Raw genomic sequence first — 20,055 nt, forward strand, 5'->3', positions numbered from 1 at the left:
TTACTAATCCACAGATGGATCAGCTGATAACCTCCCCGACTCTTGATGAAATGACTTGTTCTGTCAGGAGTTATTGAGAAGGACATACACACATTAACATAATGTGAGTCTGCTTATTAAGGATCATACTTAGATTCATGGTTACATGGGCCAATAGTAAGTAATGAAGAGAAGACTCTATTGTGCAAAATTATTCCTCTGTCACTAACATTTCAAACTCAAATATTATAACATGTCTATTTTTTAGATTAATTCAGTGTTAAAATTCATGTAACTTCAGTAGAGATAGTTCTTTATGTTGTTTGAGGTAAATTATTCTTTTGAATATGAATAAAAAGAGTGAGATTAGGATGTGGGCCACTAAGAAGAAAAAAGGGAAATTAATTCAAAAGCTGAGAGTGCTAAGGAAAAGTTCACTGGCTTTCCAGACATACTGTGGAAGGCCTTGCGCCCTCTTAAGCTCTGTGAATTAGAGATCATCAGCTCCCAGAAGGCAGAGACTAAGTTGTCTATCTGTTATGAATACCACGTAACACAATCCAGTCGGTGGAATACTAAACCACAACAAAATCATTAGCACCAGATAAAGTCAGATGTCTATCCTAATAAGCAGCTGTTAGACTTGGAACTGTCAGGAATATCACATGCAATTTCCTGGACGTTTTCATTAGAGTCACCTAGAAACCACACCAATAACAAATAGCAAGACAAAAATTTACTCAAGGAACACAACCAGACTCCTGGAGTGTTGCCAGTTCCAAAACAAAGCTTGCTGCCCCTCAGCTGAGCTATATTCTGTATATGTGACAGAGACTTGACAGTTGAATCTCACAGGAATTTGAGATGAAAAACCAAAGGGATGTAACCACAAACAGGACAGTTGGAAGAAATAGGACCACTGTGATTAGCTGAGTCAAAGGACATCCACTCCCTATTGGAAAGTAGAAAGCAAAGGATAAGCTATTCTGGGGATCAGAAATAGAGATGTCTCAGAGTGTAGCTTTGGCTATACACAGAGAAGAGAAACTGTGACCTTGTGAATACAATCTCCTTCAATGTAGAGAACTCTAACCAAAGTCTAGTGAGAATCTTGTTATATACATATACACGTATGTGATAAACCACACACATTGTATCCCACTACTATCAGAAAACATCCCTGAATATATACAACAGCACCTACACCTTTGAGCCCACTTGTGGAGAATGTGTTTTCATTTTCTACTGAGTTAAATCCTATGGGATAAAAAGGGCTCACTCTCTACATGTCAAAAACCAAAATGTTATATTAGATGATTACTAGTACCCTCATGGTTCTGATTATTTAACAAAAAGAATATTTGAGACCACGTGAGAACAAAATGTCATCATAAACCATAAGTTCTTTTATAAAAAGAACTTAGATTCTAGTGAAACTATATTCACTGTGAAAACACAAATTGGTTAGAAACATGAGACATATTACTTTGACACTTCAGACTTAAAAAAACTGCAGATTAAAACTAGACATTATTTTACAGTGGGAAAAGCCATTAAGGTTGATTTTTGTCACCTTTATATTCAGGCCACAGATGTTAGCATGACACTGAATATTTCTGATTTATGGGAAAAATTAGAACAGAATGCTCACAATTTAACTGATATATAGCCTGTCTGCAACCTTGCTTTTTTTCATCTAAAGAAATTCAAATGCAGTTTTAAGAACTGAAAGAATTCCATAATATTTTGACTTAGTAATTTGACAGAAGCACCTATAAAATGGTGGTCCATTTTATCAAAATTATTCAAATATTTACTTATTGTCTGCAAACCGAAATTATATTTCCAACTCGCCATTACTTTTCAATGTTTATTCGATATACTTTAATAGATTTTACAGATGAATAAGGGAGGATATGCTTTGTCATACGTATTATATTTCATAAACATACAGCTAACTTAAATTTTGTATTCAGTGTAGCAGTGTGGTATGCAAAATAATTTCTTGGTTTCCTGAAATCACAGGATAAAATGCTTTTGTTACTCTAAATTACAGTGTCCTCCAATAATTTTGTAGCTAAACTCCAAATTTGCTTCACAAAGACCAAACAGCATGTTAAACCACTTCATGATACAGACTTTGTCTTCAGATGTGACACATAAACAAAGCTTTATGACATGGAGACAGTTAGAGAAAGTAATTTGCTGGTAAAACAGAAATCCTTCGATGCGATAATTATCTCTTTGGGCTTTGTATATTTTATTTCTTTTATAATCATAGGTAACCCCTCCCACAATACCTCTAGCATCAGAAATAAACCTCCCACTACACTCTTTAGCCACATTCTTAAATTCATCCCTCTCAAACTACCTCTACTTAGCATCACTATAAATCCAAGTTAAGAATAAATGCATGTATTTAAATTTCCTCTTAAGCTGCAGGAAAAATCAGAATCAGAAAATAGCAAGTTATAGTGAATGACTTATGGTCCAAAGTGAAAATATTGAGTAAAATATAAGTAAACAAGACAGGTCCATATATGCTAATATGATAAACTACTTGGAAGTCTTCAAATTCATTATATTCATAGAGAATAATCAGAATACAATGTATCCTTCTAAAGATGAACCTTAGTCTGCCTTTCAAAAATCAATACAGACAAGTTTGCAAACAGTGACTATCTCACAACAACCAAGAACTTCACCTGGAAGACTACAAGATTGTCTATTTAAAATCCTATTTTTCAGAGAAGGAAATACAGACTCAGACATTTTTGTAAGTAAACAGCCTGTTTGTTAGATGTGTACTTGAGACTTGAGCCTTGAGGTTTCTAAGGCTTTTCTCCAATGTTCTTTCTTTAAAAATTTGCTTTACTTATCTGTGTTATTGATATCTTTTGATGAACAAAATTCTTAAGTATTCTTACTAATAAGTATTTTTTTGGTTATCATAAAAATGGTCTTTTAAAAATTGAATTATCTAACTGCATATAAAATGCAATTAGCTCTTATGTATTGATTTTATTTCTCCGAACTTTGCTAAACTTTCTAATTAATTGCAATAATTAGTCTGATAATTCTCTTGGGTTTTCCATATAGACAAACACACATATCAACTGTAAATAATTTAGGTTCTTGTTGTTGTTGTTGTTGTATTTTTTAGTTCTGGAAGCTGGAAAGGCCAAGGTGAAGAGGCTGAATCTGGTAAGAGCCTTCTTTCTGGTAAGAACTCTCTACAGAGTCCCATGATAGCCCCAGGGCATCACATTGGTGAGGGGGCTGAGTGTGCTAGCTCAGGTCTCTATTCCTCTTTTTATAAAGCCACCAGTCCCACTCCTATGATAAACTTCAACATGAGTTTGGAGTTCTTAATCCTTATAGAAACATTTTCTCTAGAATCTCCAGTACAATACTAAATATAAGTTCAATAGTGGGACTCTTGTGTTATTCTTTATTTAAAGGAACATATGTTAAAAAGTAGTTATATCAAGTGAGCACAACATTTCAAATTGAAATCTGTCAAAACAAAGTATCAGTTAACCATGTGATATATCAGAAGGAGCTAATTAGCTGAATTATAAAATGAAACTCATTCCAGACAAAGGATACTTGAATATACACCTCTATGAACAGAGACAGTGTAGTTAATAGAGCTTGAAAATCAAGAGGGAAGGGATACAAGATGAGGCTGGAGAGGCAGGCTGATTTCAGACCTTTCATGACCTCATAGGAAAGTGCTATGATTTTAATATGTGTCCTCCAAAACTCATGTTGAAATTTATCATACGAGTGGGACTGGTAGCTTTATGAAAAGTGTAAGAGAGACCTGAGATAGCACACTCACTGCCTCACCATGTGATGCCCTATGCTACTTTGGGACTCTACAGCAGGTCTCCACCAGCAAGAAGGCTCTTATTAGATGTACCCCCTCAATCTTGGACTTCCCAGCCTTCAGAACTGCAAGAAATAAATTTCACTTCTTATAAACTATTCAGTTGCAAGTATTCTGTTATAAGAAACAATAAAAAAAAAAAAAAAAAACTAAGACAGAAGATTAGTATCAGAAGTGGGATGTTGCCAAGAACGAATATCTGGAAATGTGGAAGCAGCTTTGGAACTGGGCAATGGACAGAGGCTAGAAGAATTTAAAGGATAAGGCTAGAAAAAAACAGATTCTGGTGAGAACATAGAAGACAAGAAGATTAGTGAAAGTCCAGAATATCTTAAGCTTGGTTAAGTGATCATGACCAGAATTCTGATAGAAATATGGACAGTAGAGGCCATTCTGATGAGGTCTTTGATGGAACTGAGGAACAACGTATTGGAACCTGGGGTAAAGGTCATCCTTGCTATAAACTGTCAAAGAACTTGGCTGAATTGTTTCCATGCCTGAGGGTTTTGTGGAAAGCCAGACTTGAGAATGGTAAACTAGGGTATCTGGCAGAAGAAATTTCTAAGGAAAATATAGAAGAAGCTTCCTGGTTACTTTTCACCACTTATGCTGAGATTTGGGAGCAAAAGAATAACTTAAGGACAGAATTTATAATCAAAAAGGAAAAAGAGTGAATTATTTGGAAAACTCTCAGCCTGGCACTTAAAGTATTGAGAAGTGTGTTCAGGAGAAGAAACCAAGCCCAGCAACCTTTTGCCAAAGAGATTAGCATGCATAGAAGGGAGCAAGGAGCTACACCTCAAGACAATGGGAGAAATACCTCAAAGACATTTCAGAAAACTTTGAAGTTGCCCCTTTCATCACAGGCCAAGAAATTTAGGAGAGCAAAATAATTTCCAGAGACTGGACATCATACTCTCCATGAGATCACCGCCCACAGCCACCTTGGGATTCTGATCCCTGTACCACAGTGTAGTGCTTCACAGCTACCCCAAGTGTGGCTGAATAAGTCCCGTGTATGCCTTATGCCCCAGCTTTAGAAGGTATACGTTGTAAACCTTGGTAATATCGATGTGGTGCTAACTCGGCAAACTTGCAGAAAGAAAGAGCTGTGAAGGTTTGGCAGCCTCCACCCAGATTTCAAAGGATGTTGTTGAATTCCTAGTGGCCCAGGCAGAGACTTGTTTCAGGGGAAAGCCACTGCAGAGAGCCCTCACTGCAACAATTCTGAGTGGCGTGTGAGCAGCGCATGGGTTTGGAGGTGGGGCAGGGACAGAATGCTATGATTTGAATATTTGTCCCCTCCAAACTCATTTAAAATTTATCATGGAAATAGGATTGGTGGCTTTATGAGAAGAGAAAGAAGGATCTGAGCTAGCACATCCAGCTCCACCTCACAGTGTTCTGCAGAGGATCCCCACCAACAAGAAAGCTCTTGCCAAATAAACCTTCTCAACCCTGGACTTCCCAGATTCCAGAACTGTAAGAAATAAATTTCATTTTTTATAAATTACCCAGTTTCAAATACTGTTACAAGCAATAGAAAATTAACAAAGACAACAAGTTTCAGAGTAATGGGAAGTCACTGCTGGCTTTAAGGGGCAGGCTTAATATGATCAGATTTGAGTTTTAAAATATTTAAAATATTAACTAATTGTGTTAAAATATTAACTAATTAAAAACCTGTCAGTTATTCACAGATTGTTTGTGTATGTGTAGATACAATTTGTCTACATGGAAAGTCCAAAGGAATTCTCAGACTATTATAACACACTCTGACTATAGTGTGAAGAACTAATATAAGAAAACAGAGGGTATAGAGAACATACTTAACAGAAGATTGCAATCATGGATGGAAGATCAATGTAGCTCATGTTTTGGCAATCCTTTTAGAGAAGATGGGAAAGAACTAGTCAACTAATCAACAATAATTAATATCCTCCAGTTAAGGACCATTCTTTGCCCAATTTAGGAATTTAAATACCCCCTAAGTTTAATGGAATAAAATAATCCACTCCATTTCCTATCCTCTTTCTCAACCCCTCAGTTTCCCATCCAAACGGATATGTACAGTTGTTTCTCAGTTGAAAAGCAAAAGATGTCATGCATAGCAATATAAATGGATGGTATGGTAGGTAGAATAATGGCTTCCCAAAGAAATCCAATCCCCAGAACCTGAATATGTTATTCACATATATGTAACATATACGTGAATATGTTACTTTATATGGCAAAGGAGACATTTTGCTGATGTGATTCAGTTAAAGATAACAAGATAGGAGGATTACTGCATTATCTAGGTGAGCCAAACATAATCACAAGGGTCCCTAACAGAGATAAGAGGGAGTTAGGAAAGTCGGAATCAGAATAGGAGATGTGAGGATGCATCTCCCTGGCCACCAGCCGAAGAATAAGGCAGCAGCCAGAAGCTAGAAAAGTCAAGAAGCAATTCTCCCCTACAGCCTCCAGAAGAAATGTAGCCCTGTGGACCCATTTCAGACTTCTGACCTCCAGAACTATATGATAATAAATATGTGGGGTTTTAAGCTACTAAATGTTTATAGTAGTTGTTATAACAGCAATAGTAAACTGATGAAGATGGTAGAGGCTGTGGGGGCTTTGAAGTTCTTATCTTCACTTTCAAAAATTGTCCTAGCCCAATCAGTGAAAACTATCTTGCTAAAAATAAAATGCATTTTTATTTTTAAGAAAAAAAGAGTGAATCTATGTCTGTTCATTTAGATAAAGCAAGTCTTTATTGGATGCTTAGATTCCAATAACCAGGCTCAGGGAAATGAGTTTGGTTAAGGACTTTATGATTATTCAATCCAGAGTGTATGCTTTATTAATTTGGTTTACTTCAGGTCAACAAATAGTTATGGACTGTGTAGTATTTGCACTGATTGTATAAAGATTTACAATTTGCCATGGTTCTCACAGAAATAAGAAAGGGAGACAAAAGTTTCCTATAAAAAAGGTGAAGAAAATTCCATGAAATTGGGCTCAACTTTGGGTCACCAGTCATGATGGATTCCAACAGACTGTTTATAAAGCATATCAGCATGGATTTAGTAACATCATTTCTCATTACACAGTTGTCTATACATAACTACATATATAAACTTACATATATAACTTACATATATAACTATGTAAATGACAAATTTTATGTAAACTACAATACAAAGCCATGGCATCATTTAAAAATATTTGTCATGGCTCCAAAAATTAAGGACATTCCTAATCAGGAAGACAACATCCAAAAAAAAATATAAAGAATACAAAATATCATTATAATAAAGTAAGCACTATGAAAGAAATGGTCACTGAAAATTTTGGTGGAGGACAAAAGACAAGCATTCCTGAAACAGGTGTTGCCTGAGCTGGAATGAAAACAGAGAAATGCACAAAGAGAGAAAACTCAAGGTGCCTGAGGGAGTCACAGGAAATTCAGCATCCATGTAGGATACTAAATTAAGAAAAGGAAAAAGAAGAGCCAAAAGGATGTCTAAAAGATAGACACAGAGACAAACAGGGCTACAGAAATTTCAGCATGTCATGTAAATAGATTTTACTTTATCTTGTAGGTAATGGAAAGCTTTGAATGATTTTTAAGCAGTGGGTTGACAGCATCTGATTCACATTTTATGTACATTCCTCTGATGTCAGAGTAAAGACATATCTAAGAGAGCATGACCAGTAACATAGCCTATTAAATGCTACAAATATCTAGATCAGGCTAGGGCAGTGGCAAGCAGAGATGGGAAGAAGCAGATCTGATAAATGATTACAGAGATAGGACAGCAGGATTTGGAAAGAAATTCGATTGATAGTGGAGAAAGAGGAAGGGCTTAAGATTATCCCTAGTTTGGCCAATTGCTTAGTAGGTTGGGTTATAATTGAGGCAGGAAATGCAGAAAGGGGAAGAGTTTAAATTTTGGTGAAGGCGAATAATCAGTTTCTTGTTGCACATACTAAGTACCAGGAAGAATGTCGCTCCTGGTGTGTGAAGGGATAGAAAGAAAGAACAAGTCCCTAACTGAGCTATTGTGACCAAAGCCTGTGACCCAGAGTGGTTTTTACCTTCAGAATTTTACCTGATTTTTTTTTTATTTTTCCCCATGTCTCACCAACTTTTTCTATTTGTGTTTGCTTTTTTTCTTTTTTATTAGACTTTAAGTTCTAGGGTACATGTGCACAACGTGCAGGTTTGTTACATATGTATACGTGTGCCATGCTGGTGTGCTGCACCCATTAACTCGTCATTTACATAAAAAAAAGAAGAGGTTTTGAACAGCTTCCCAGTGCAATTCTCTGTATAACTAAATCAAGCTAATAGAAAGAAAACCTGAGTATTGCACACTTACCAAGAAAATATATGAAGCTGGGCACAGTGATTCATGCATGTAATCCCAGCACTTTGGGAGGCTGAGGCAGGAGGAATGCTTGAGCCCAGGAGTTCGAGATCAACCTGGGCAACATAGCAAGACCTTGTCTCTACAAAAAATAAAAATAAAAAATTAGCCAGGCATGGTAGTGCACACCTGTACTCAAGAGGCTGAAGCAGGAGAATCAGGAGCCTGGGAGGTTGAGCCTGCAGTGAGCTGTGATCACGCCACTGCCCTCCAGCTTGAGCTACAGAGTGAGACAGTCTCAATAAAGAAAAAATGAAAGAAAATATACATATGTGGTTTATAAATGAAGGAGCTGGGAAGTGTTAAATAAATTGTGGAGTGGCTATAAACTTTGCTCTTAGTATAAGAGTTTATTCTAGAGGGTTGAGCTTCTAACTGGCAGTACTTATAGTTTCCAGCTGAATATCCTGCCATTGTTTAATTGCTTGTTTAGATTCTGCATTTGTGTTAGAGTCTCAAAGGTAGTAAAAGACTCTAATTATGTGACATATGCAGCAACAAGTATTCGAAGATGTAAAGCTTAATATGAAAACAATCCAAAAAAAGTATGGCCAGATAAGAATCCCAATGTGAAAATCTGCTTCAGTCTCAGGGATACTAAAGTGTTCTATGTAGCATGACATGCTAATTAAGAAATTCATCAGAAAGCAAACTAAACACCTTACAAACAAAATTTAAAATTTCATTAATTTTAAAAAGTCTTAAATTAGCAATTTAAATAACTCCTCTAAAAAGTAAGAAACACAGTATAGTACAGTGATAGAAGCCATATTGTATGGCTCTGTTTTCTATATAGAATATTAAACCTGGTTTATTTTCAAATAATTTTAGAGAACCCTGTCTCCATCAGTATCCCATTTCAGTGTTCCATCATGGGAACATCTCCTTGGGTCTTGTTTCTCCTATGTATTTTTCCTAGATTATTTGAACTCTGATATGCCAAATGCATAGAAAATGATCACTCTGAGATTTTTTTTATAATAACAAGCCAAAGCTATATCTAAACATTCCCCTTTAGAATAGCTCATTGTAATCTGAATAAAGGCTTTCTATGTTGTATATGATGTAGTGTTATTAGAAAGAGATAATTTATTTTTACTGTTTTTACACTTGTCTTTCAGAAACAGAATGGACTCTGTTCCATTACTATGGTTGTATTAAGAAAAAAACCTACCCCCAGACTAAGTGGCACGAAATAACCTGGGCTCAGCTAGAAAACTTGAAGGCTGAGGTCTGGAATAAAATGAGATCATTTACTCACATGTCTGACACATGATGTTGGCTGCCAGCTGAGAATTTTACTGGAGCTGTAGCCCGGAACAGCTATTCATGGCTGCTCCATGATGCCTAGCCTTCCCCACAAATTAGTAGCCAGATCCCAAAAATAAACATCCCAAGAAAGAGCCAGGAAGAAGCCACATCATCTTTTATGACATAGTCTCAGAAGGCACACAGCATCATTTCGGCCACATTCTATTGGTCCAAGCATTTACAAAACTCCACCCAGATTCAAAGATAGGGACTATCATTCCCAACATAAGTTAGACAATGTCATTTATCATCATCACATTGCAAGAAGAGTATGGGGATGGGCTATGTATTAGTGCAGAGCTTTCTAGAAAATACAATCAGCCACAGGCTGGATTCCAGCAAGAATGTGTCACACATCAAAGACATCATTGCTAGAAAATAACAATGTTTAATATCAGTAGGCTTAGACAGAGTGATAATGTAAAGAAGAGAAACATCTTTCTTACTTTAAATTTTATTTATGCAGTATCCACAGCAAAAAAAAACACACACAGTTGTGCAGGATTTTTCATAGATAGTATGTGAATATAAATTTTGAAACATAAATAATTTCAATTTGAAGAGAACATTCCAACAAACCATTAAGTACACAAGCGTATAAACAGCTGCCATTATACAGCTTGAAGAGTAAACATTGAGATCACTAAAGGGATGTGAAAACACAGAAGCTTCTGTTACCAATTACAAAAGTGATGGGGTGCATCTTCAAATACTGATGAGGATTTTTACAGGTTCTTACAGGAAGACACTACAGAATTTGTTAACAAATAAATTGAACTGCTATGTTCAAATTGAACTGCTATGTATCCAATCAACTTGGATTGAAAATATTCCAGTATTTTCTGCTTTCTGAAATTACCAAAATTTATTATGTCATGGAAATATAATCTCTATTTTGTTCAACTCTATTAAGCCTGGGTACTAAAAATAAGCCACAAAAATTACAAATTTAAGGAAAAAGATGAGAGGATTAGTCTTTCTCTTAACTGTGTAAAACATGTAGCTCATAGTGCACAATCAGACTCATAATACAGTTTGCTCCTGTGTAACACAAATTATAATTGGGGCTATTGTTTTATGTAACCAGAATGCCCCTAGTTCCAATGCTTTCTTTCAAGAGCTTCTCCAGCCCTTTCTCCATCTATACATACTTTTTCTGGGAATTATTAAATTCTTAAAAGATTTCAACCTTCTGGCCAAAATGGATTGACACCGAAATGAAATCTGACCTAAACCATGACAAGGAAACCATTTTTCTGGATTTGGAGACTTGAAATCAATGAAGTCACCTGGTGGCAAGAGCTGTAATACATAAAACTGGGAGGTAGGAGTTGCCATGTTTTCAACCACAAAAGCTACTCTACTGCAAGTAAAGAATGAAGCCAAAGTAGAAAGAAAAGTGGAAATTGAGAGAGAATCCTGATTTCACTGGAGTCCTGGATGCTCTTGAGAACTAATCATATCATTGTCCTCAGATTCTGTGACATGCCCCATTGATTAACCAGAAAGTATTCCCTGGGATACAAAGAATAGAAAAACTCAAACAACAGCAGCTTCATTTTTGTTTGTTTGTTTGTTTGTTTGCTTTTCCTTTTTCTTAGATTCCATGATGCCCAGAGCTGAAGTAAGGATGCCATCTAGGGCCTAGGTTACCTCCATCTTCCCTGATCTACCACACTTAGCATAGAAGAGCATTTGTCATAATAAAGAGAATGCTGCACCTCTTAGGTTTAGTGAGACCTTGAAAGGTAATATATCTGATTTTCAGGCAGAACAGAATAAAGAACAGCCAAAGGGCAAAGTGTAAAACCCTTCTCGCTTTGAAACTTTATTTGAGATGATGGGTCTTCCCAGGGTCTCCCACCACAGCACGTGGTCACTCCTAGCTTATCAGAGGCTGAAATTTCTAATTTTCTGGTTTTCTACCTTAAGAATTTGGGCCTCATACATTACTAGCATGTAGGGAAGATGTTCAAAATTTTTGATTGTGCAGAAATGAAAAATACCTACTACAACCTAGTATATTTTGACTAATCTATCTGTCATTAAGCTTAACTTGAGTTTCTGAAACTTATGGGGCTAATTTCTTTTATTTATTTCTAAAGGTTATAATGGCAACCCCACTGTATCTTGTTTCTCTGTCATCTTGATATCTCAGTTGTCACACACAAAAAGCAAGAGCTAAAATGAACATCTTAAGCACAAGAGTAGTAATATCTTGCTTAAATACTTTTTGAGTGAGTGAAGGAAGGGGCTTAAATATAGAATCAAAATATAATAACAAGGTTTCTTGTAAGTCTAGCTTTCACAAGCCCTTCTCCTCTTATAAGACATTACGTTTCCCTCTGAAAGGATGTTATATATCATCTGGTGTTTTTCTACAAGAGAAGAATGCAACATGGTGTGTGGTGCAAGGTGAGCCTCCAACAAATGTTAGATCTCACTGTTAAATCTGTCTCTGTGCCTGAACTCTTCTAGCAGCTCCATATTCTTTTCTCCAATAACATCGTGGACAGTTCTTGCTTGAACACCACCACAATGCAAACTAAAAAGTGTTCATCAGCTTTCCACAAAAGGTAGATTTTCTTACAAATTTCTGTGAAACACAATGACCGCAGTCACTAGGCTTGTCTTTATGCCCATTGCTGAGGCCTCTTCAGCCTTCTTCCTTCTCCTCTTACAAACCACTTGTCCTGTGACTTGATTTTAGGCTGCCCATTTTCTTCTGTCCCAATACCTGGAATGCATGCCTTCCTAGGCTGCCTACCTAGTTTCAAACTTGTGACTTTCTTTGCCATTTTTTCATGCATATTTGGACCCTGTTACATGCCTCTGGCCTTCAATACTCCAACACAATGGTTCCAAAGAGATTGCCTGCTCAAAGTAGTCCTCAATCCTATTCTTCCTGAATTGTCTGTAATGTGGGAATTCTAACTTACTACCCTATAGATTCTTACTCTCTGGTCATACAGCCACAACCCTTAATCCTTTCTCATGCTCTTGTTCATGTCACCTTCATTAATTTCCATATGACCAGCAGAACAAGCTACTTAATTTGCAGGGCCCAGGATAAAATGAAAATGTTGAGTTTTCTATTTAAAAATTATTCAGAATTTAAAGACAGCCACAGCACAGCATTAAATGAAGCATGGGGCCCTTCTAGTGTGGAATCTTGTGTGACCCCATAGGTCTGAGGCCCATGAAACCAGCCCTGATTATTAGTCTATTCAAGGGCTTTTTACCACACATTTTTGTCTTATTGAAAGTACTTTCTAGCTGGTCTGACAGTAGCTGTCTAGTTGTCTTATAAATATTTTTTTCATTTCAGTGATTCCCCATCCACTCATCTCCTTTTAACTCCCTGGTTAAATTACTTCTTCCTCTGAAGGCCCATAGCTTTTATGGTCTGTGCCACACAGGAGACTATCTTGGTAAAAAAAAAAAAAAAAGTACTGTCTGGCATGTAGTTTTTTTCTGTGGGGGATTTTTGGCCTCCTCCATCATAAGATTTGGCTCATTTTTCTCTCTCTAATACTCCTGATATGTCATGCATTTAATACATGCATTGATTGTCTAAAGGATTTTGAGTCTAATTATTTTCTGTATACTATACAAAAGCGGCCTTTAACTCCAGACATTTAAATGACTGTTTTTTCCAGGAAAGGTCTGAGAGGGAACTTCTGTTCATTCTTTGCTTTAGAATAAGACTGACTAAGATGCCCAGGTATAGGGTGCAGAGAGACAGAGAAAGAAAGAATGCAAGAAAAAAATTGGAGATACTCCCAGTGCCTCCTAAATTGGTAGATATCCTGGCTTTTTAATTTATTAGTAGTGCTTAGGCTTTAGACAAATGAATCTGCCTGTAAACACAAAATGCATTCCAAATGAAATGGGCTGGGGATTCAATTGCATATTAAAGAATTTATGGTTTCTGTTCTCATCTATGAGTGAAGATAACTATAAGTGGAATTTATAAAATGAACATAAAAAGAAATGAATTAGTAAAAGTCATATTTCTTCTTATTTATTAGAGAATTGGATGGTGTCTAAAATGTGCATTCAGCAACATTGAGACTTTTATTCACCATGTATTAATTACTATTAATGGAATTGGAATTAAAAAATTAATAACATATGGTCTCTGATTTCTGCATATCAAGGGAAATAAAATCTTATGTCTTCTACAAGACATGGGTCCTTTTCTCTGATATGGGAGGTAGTCGGAGTTGGTGGCAGCAACAGAAATAAACTATATTGGAACTGAACAAAAAATAACAAGAGCAAAGGTGATGAAAAGACCTTCCCAGGTGATGGAATACAGCCTTCCTCTACTCCGGGAGAAACTTTTGCTGACAAACAAGCAACTGCAGCAGCCAAGAGCTGCGAGGTAGAACATCTGTTTGCAGTGCAGACCCAGAACATCTGTTTGGGAGTGTCATCTGCGTGGGAGACATTAAAAGCAGGGGAATAAGGACAAGCTGAGCCAGAAAGATGCTAAATTTACCATAACAGTGGAATCCAGGTATTAGTAAACAGAACTGCCTCAGGGAGTTTTCTCAAATTAGGAAAAAATGTATTACTCTCCCAAGTCAATTTCATTTATTTTCTCTTAGAATGAATCGCCAATGCTGTCTCCCCTGGGAATCTTTGTAAAACTAGCCTATCCTCACAAAGAATCTTATAATCATACGAAAGAGTAAAAGACACAAAGTGGCTGTTAAGAAGAACAAGCATTTAAAAGGCAAGTAGTTGACTATCTCTAAAATGCCATTAGAAGCAATACTATCTCTCATTTTCTCTGCCTCCCCACTTTCTGAACTAAAAAAAAAAGGAATAATAGTAAAGTGGAGGGAAAAAAGGACATTCTCTGCAATTAGAAAGCAAAGACAGATTTCCTTTCTCCCTCTGCCTTAATCATAAATTCGATAAGCTTGCCTTCCATGATCTTATCCAAGTCATCAATACACATGTTGAATAAAACAAAGCCATGGGCAAAGTCTCAAGTTACAACACTAGAAATTCTCATTATTCAAGATAATTTGGATTCAGTTGTTCACCCAGGTGAGACTCTATATTTCTGATCAAAAGTGGAAAACTGATAAAAGAGGTGGTCAACCTCTTGATCAGGGTAGTGATTACATGGATGTGATCCCGCTTATCAAGGTGTACTCTTCTTGTGGGTTTGTATGATGTACTTCAATTTAAAACTTAAAAATTAATACCACAGTATTGCAAAATACAAAAAAAAAAAAGAAAAAGAAAAAAGAAAGAAGGCAAACACAATGGCACTTACCTAAAAAGGTCACTGACAAAAATGATATATTCTCCAATAATAGGTGAATATCATCAGTCCCATTAGAATGTTTTCATGAATCATACAACATTAGCTGTTTAACATTTTAGGAAGTGTGGGATGAATTAAAAAGAAGGATTCCAAGATAAAGGTTAAAGATAACCAGATATCAATTGGGGGCCCCATAAGGTCCAGGGAGGCTGGCATGCACTGCACCAAGATTTATGGGACCACCTCTGGGAGTCACTCCTATGAAGAAAGTGTTTGAGATGTGGCAATAAGAGTGAGACAGGTACCCTGAATCCAGCATCATATTCCCATTCCTTAAGAGGAGATAATCAAAGAACAGGTTTCATATGGAATCTGTGGTGTTAAATCTCAGACCCCATGTGGGACCTCTCTTGCCTGAAGGAAGGCAACTGAGGAACTAAAGCTTATAGGAAGGCTTACAGAGTACATTTTAACATGGCTTTCAGAATTGTTTGGGGGTGGGTGGAAGAAGATGATTTGCTTACTTCAAAATTTTGTTTCATTTTGCTTTTGGAGAACTGTTTAATTTCAGCAGCATTTGTGGGTCTCTGACCCCAAATGTCCACTGTGGTGTCTGAGTAAAAAATACAGTGGTACTTAAGGAGAGTGGAAAGCTCTTATATGTCATTTATTCAACTTTAAACCTGGAGGGCACTTCTACAGTGCCTGAGAGCCAGCTAACCACAACTTTGCTACAATTATTGTGGCATGGCAACAGGGAAGAATCTACACTAAAACAAGATCAATAGTTACTTTAGCGAGGTTCTGACGAGGGAGCCTTGCTAATTAAATGTCCTTTGTTGCAGAGTTATACCGCTGTATTTTTCTGACACTGGAAGATACAGACCAAGAGAGGTGACAAAGAGAGGTAAACAGATAAGCTCACTAGGTCAGTTATCCCATTCCATGTCATATGTCCCCATGGACCTTTCGCTGGGCCACTCTCATCTCCAGAAAATAAGTGGCAAAGCTAAGGCTAGAAAGGTAATCCCTTATTCTAAGTCCCAGTGCTCCTTCCACTGCATCACTATACCTTAATTTGGTCTTGCTAAAATAATAAAACATTTCTGAAAGAGTAAATCAGCCTAAGAAATATATACAGAATTCATGTCAATATGACAAATTATTACCATTAATTTTATCTAGCACTATCCTAACCACCATCCCTCCAATCCTGAACATCTCCTGGACAATTTAATTCCCTAAGATTACAAACTATGTAAAACTTAGCATTAGTTGTGCACCTTCTATATGGCAGACATGGTATTATTTGCTTTATGTATCTGATTATCACAGTCAGGTCTTTTATAATCCCAGTTTATAAGCCTGCTGAAGTTAAATGACTTTTGTAAGAGAATAGCGGAGACAGAGTTAGGCTGCTGACTGTAAGATCCATCTTGTTAACCAGATCTTTACGGCATCTGTTCTCACCCTCAGTAAGACCCCTCCATCCTGAATGCATTCATTGGTTATACTTCAAAACCAATATAAGTCACTGGACAAGTGAAATAAAAGTCAAAAACCACTTTAAACATTTTGTTAAAAGCACAACTACTGTGCACTAATAAATGTAACTGCGTACCTGGAATACAATCTATAAATACCCAACAATCCATTTTTTGCATATAAAACCATGTAGTTGTCAAGTTGCTACCATTTGTATAGGTTTCAATGCTTACCTGTTGCATTTCTCAATGTAAAAAACAAGAAAAAACTTGAGCTAAACAAATCACATGGATTGCAAAAATCAAACATTTGTGGCAGCATTAAAGCCACTGGAATGGATATGCATATCAACTTCCAAGATTATCATTCCTGTCATGACTGGTTTTAGTAGCCTATATGTTCTTCTAAATAAATGTTGATTTTTCTAATACTACAAAATGATTAGCTGAGAAATGTTTAAAGAAAAATGTATTTGGGCACCATGAAAAAAAACAGTCCAGTTATTTTCCATCAGATAAATTTTTCCAAAGCTTTATTTGTCTCACATAAAACAGAATGTTTTAGATTTTAAATGTCAGACTTGGCATATTTATACCTCAGTGAGAAGCATATTCTTTTGAAAGGAAAACTTTGTTAGCAGAGTGAACCAAAAGTATAACTATAATGAAAATTATACTCTCCTTTAGATAGAAATCTATGCCATAGATAGCTATCTGCATGGTGTGTTTTGACGCGCATCAAAAAAAAAAAATACAAATTATAACAGAAAGCTTTTTGTCACTTTCCTACCTCAGTGCCGAAACTGTCACTGTCAGTCACTGCTCTGGCTTGGATAAAAGACAGTTGTCAATTAGCATTGCTGCCTTTGAGGAAAATAGTAGCTGTTAGCTGTCAATAACAAATACCTTGCAGATGGTTAAACTATAATATTAGCCCCCATGAGAGTGAGACATACCATATTTAAATATTGATAGATGGAAGCAAAGTTTGGAAGCATAGAAAAATCAATAAACAGAAGTGAATAAGTGATACTAGGGAGTCAGAACAGCCTTAAAGACACTTTCAACAAGTAATTGCTAATTTACTTTCAGTTGTAACTGTGCTCTTAAATCTTGTCTATAATACAACACACCTTTAGTTATTAATATTGTTAGGGTACTAGAAAAAACCACTTGTGGGATGATTACTATAATATTTAAGATAAGCAAAAAAACTAGTTTTGATATTAAATATCAGAAGTTTTCAAGTTCAATGAAATATTAAAGTTAATATTAAAATAAAATATAAGACTATTGGAGATCAGAAGTTTTGGCAAGAGATACCAACTGATAAGCTCTGTAACACAGATACTAATACTTGGCCTTCTAAGTTCTTGGTCAAAGTGTATAAAATAAATTCAGCTAGACTGATAGAGAATTTTAAAAAAGAATTAAAATAGATATCCCTCTCAAACTTTTAGTCAGGCTAATAAAACATGTAGTTAAGGATAAGCTTTAAAACAAACGAGGAAAAACATAAGAAATGGTCAAGCATTTGTCCCTGAACTCCCTATCCCACTATTAGAAATGTATGGGTAACATTTGTTCACAGGTGACTGATTCCAGAACTTATTTCACTCTTGGAACTCATAAAACATTTTTTTCTCATTTTTCCTGTAAGAGTTACTTAGAGAATGGTTCTCTTCTGTAATAAGTCAAAAAGAATGCAGACACCCTGCCAAAGAATGCTTCCAAGAAGATAGAAAACCAAACTATTGGTTATCAGAATGGGATTTTTTAGCTTATCTGACATTGTGATTGCTTCGTAAGGTCCACTTGGAAGTACTTATCCAGTGAAGAATGTAAGCTCCATATCCGGAAATAAGGACAAAGTAGAACCAAAAATCAAAAAAATCAAATCATACCAGATACTGCAGTTTCATCACTGACAGGTAGAATGCGGGGGTGGAAAATGCTTATCAAAGCCTGGTGCCTTTCAGACAAATAAGTTACTTGTTGTTGTATTGTTGTTATTGATTCTAAAACAAGAAGGCTTGAGTCTACATTTTAATATTGCCTAAAAGTCTTTAATATGATAAGTGCATAATATGAGCACCATGAGGAAAAAATACACAATTGTTTATAATGTTCTCATTTATTAATGAGCTAATTAGAAAAACAAATACTTTCCCGGTTCAAGGATTCACAGCAACAAATCTGTGTAAGATGCCAATGACCTAGGCACTATTTTCTGAAATGACATGCATTTCCACCCACAGCTTTACAAAAGAAGCACAAGAAAAATTGCATCTCAAAGAATATTAGACCTGTCAGAGACTTTGAAATCACGTAATCTAGTTTTTCACAAAGTATGGGACCCAGACCCTGGTGGTACATGTACAGAGCATTAAATAATTTGGAGTAACATTGTTTGTTTTTTTTTTTTTTTTTTTGCCTGATTAATTCAAGGAAACGAACCTCAATTACTAATCTTCTTTAACAAAGGGAGAGCTGGCCTCAAGTTTAGAACCTAAACTAGGCAATGGCACCAAGCATTGTTTTGATGTATGTGTTCCTTTTCACAGGTGTCTTCTATATTTATAGCACTATTGCTCACTTCCCATTTATAGTAGTAACTCGTAGTTTCCTAACTACATGAATGTGCTTTGGAAAAAAGTAAGTGTTTTTATACTAGATGTGATCATTTAGTTTAAAATGCTTCATTATAAACAGCAGGATGTGTATTTTGAAGTACTTTTTTCTAATCTACATATCAGGAATGATTAATTAATATTTGAAGTACTAATCAGGACTCAACATCTAAGGAGAACTACATTTAAAAGTTAGCATGTCCATAATCAAAGCTCTACCAAAGGCTTTGCTAATTAGTGTAAGGTATGTTAGAAATAATCTTTATTGGCTTAAATGGGTGTTCTTTAAAATAGGTGAGTTGAGAATACTGTGCAAACCCCACCACCCTTGCATAAACCCTGAGAAGCCAAGTGTAGCACACAAGATCAGGAGCACGTAAGATGAGTACCAATTCTTCCTCCACTCTTCCATTGCATGGAGAACCCCATAGTGTGATCTTATTACAAAGATTGCTGTTTCTGGCATCACAACCATGGGATATCCCTCTTGGAGTAAACTTTCTTGCTAGGGCTCATGTCCTTAGGTCAAAAGTGTAACTTCAAAAGTACTGAATAGAATGGATGATGACATATTTTGGTGCTTAGTTGCTAATATCTTATTTCTTTAATCTTAAAGCACACACTTTTTTCTCACATTTTAACATATCTGGAATTGGATATGTCTTATATTTTGTAATTATGATCAGCAGTGTTTCTTTCACCCTTGCTGTTCCATAATATTACTGTGTATCTTGAAGTAGACGATATCTTAGTTTCGGTGAAATACAGTAAATGTTTGTACATTTGACAGAATTTAGTCTGAGACTTTCACTCACTGTAATATATCATCTGATAAAAACAAGTTGTTAGAAAGAGGAAAATATCCTTCACCAACATGTAACTACTAGAAGACTACCAATATTTACCAAAGAAATGTTTGCTGAATGGCCCAATTAGCTTCAAGTAATTTTTGCATCACAAGTTTTATCACAATAAAACTTGAAGAATTCAGTAAATAACACTACAGTTTGCAAGTAGGTATAGAAAATATTAATAAATAAATGACTGAAGTTTGAGAAAC

This window comes from Colobus angolensis, unplaced genomic scaffold, assembly GCF_000951035.1.
Source record: "Colobus angolensis palliatus isolate OR3802 unplaced genomic scaffold, Cang.pa_1.0 Scaffold213, whole genome shotgun sequence".
Taxonomy (NCBI): Eukaryota; Metazoa; Chordata; class Mammalia; order Primates; family Cercopithecidae; genus Colobus; species Colobus angolensis.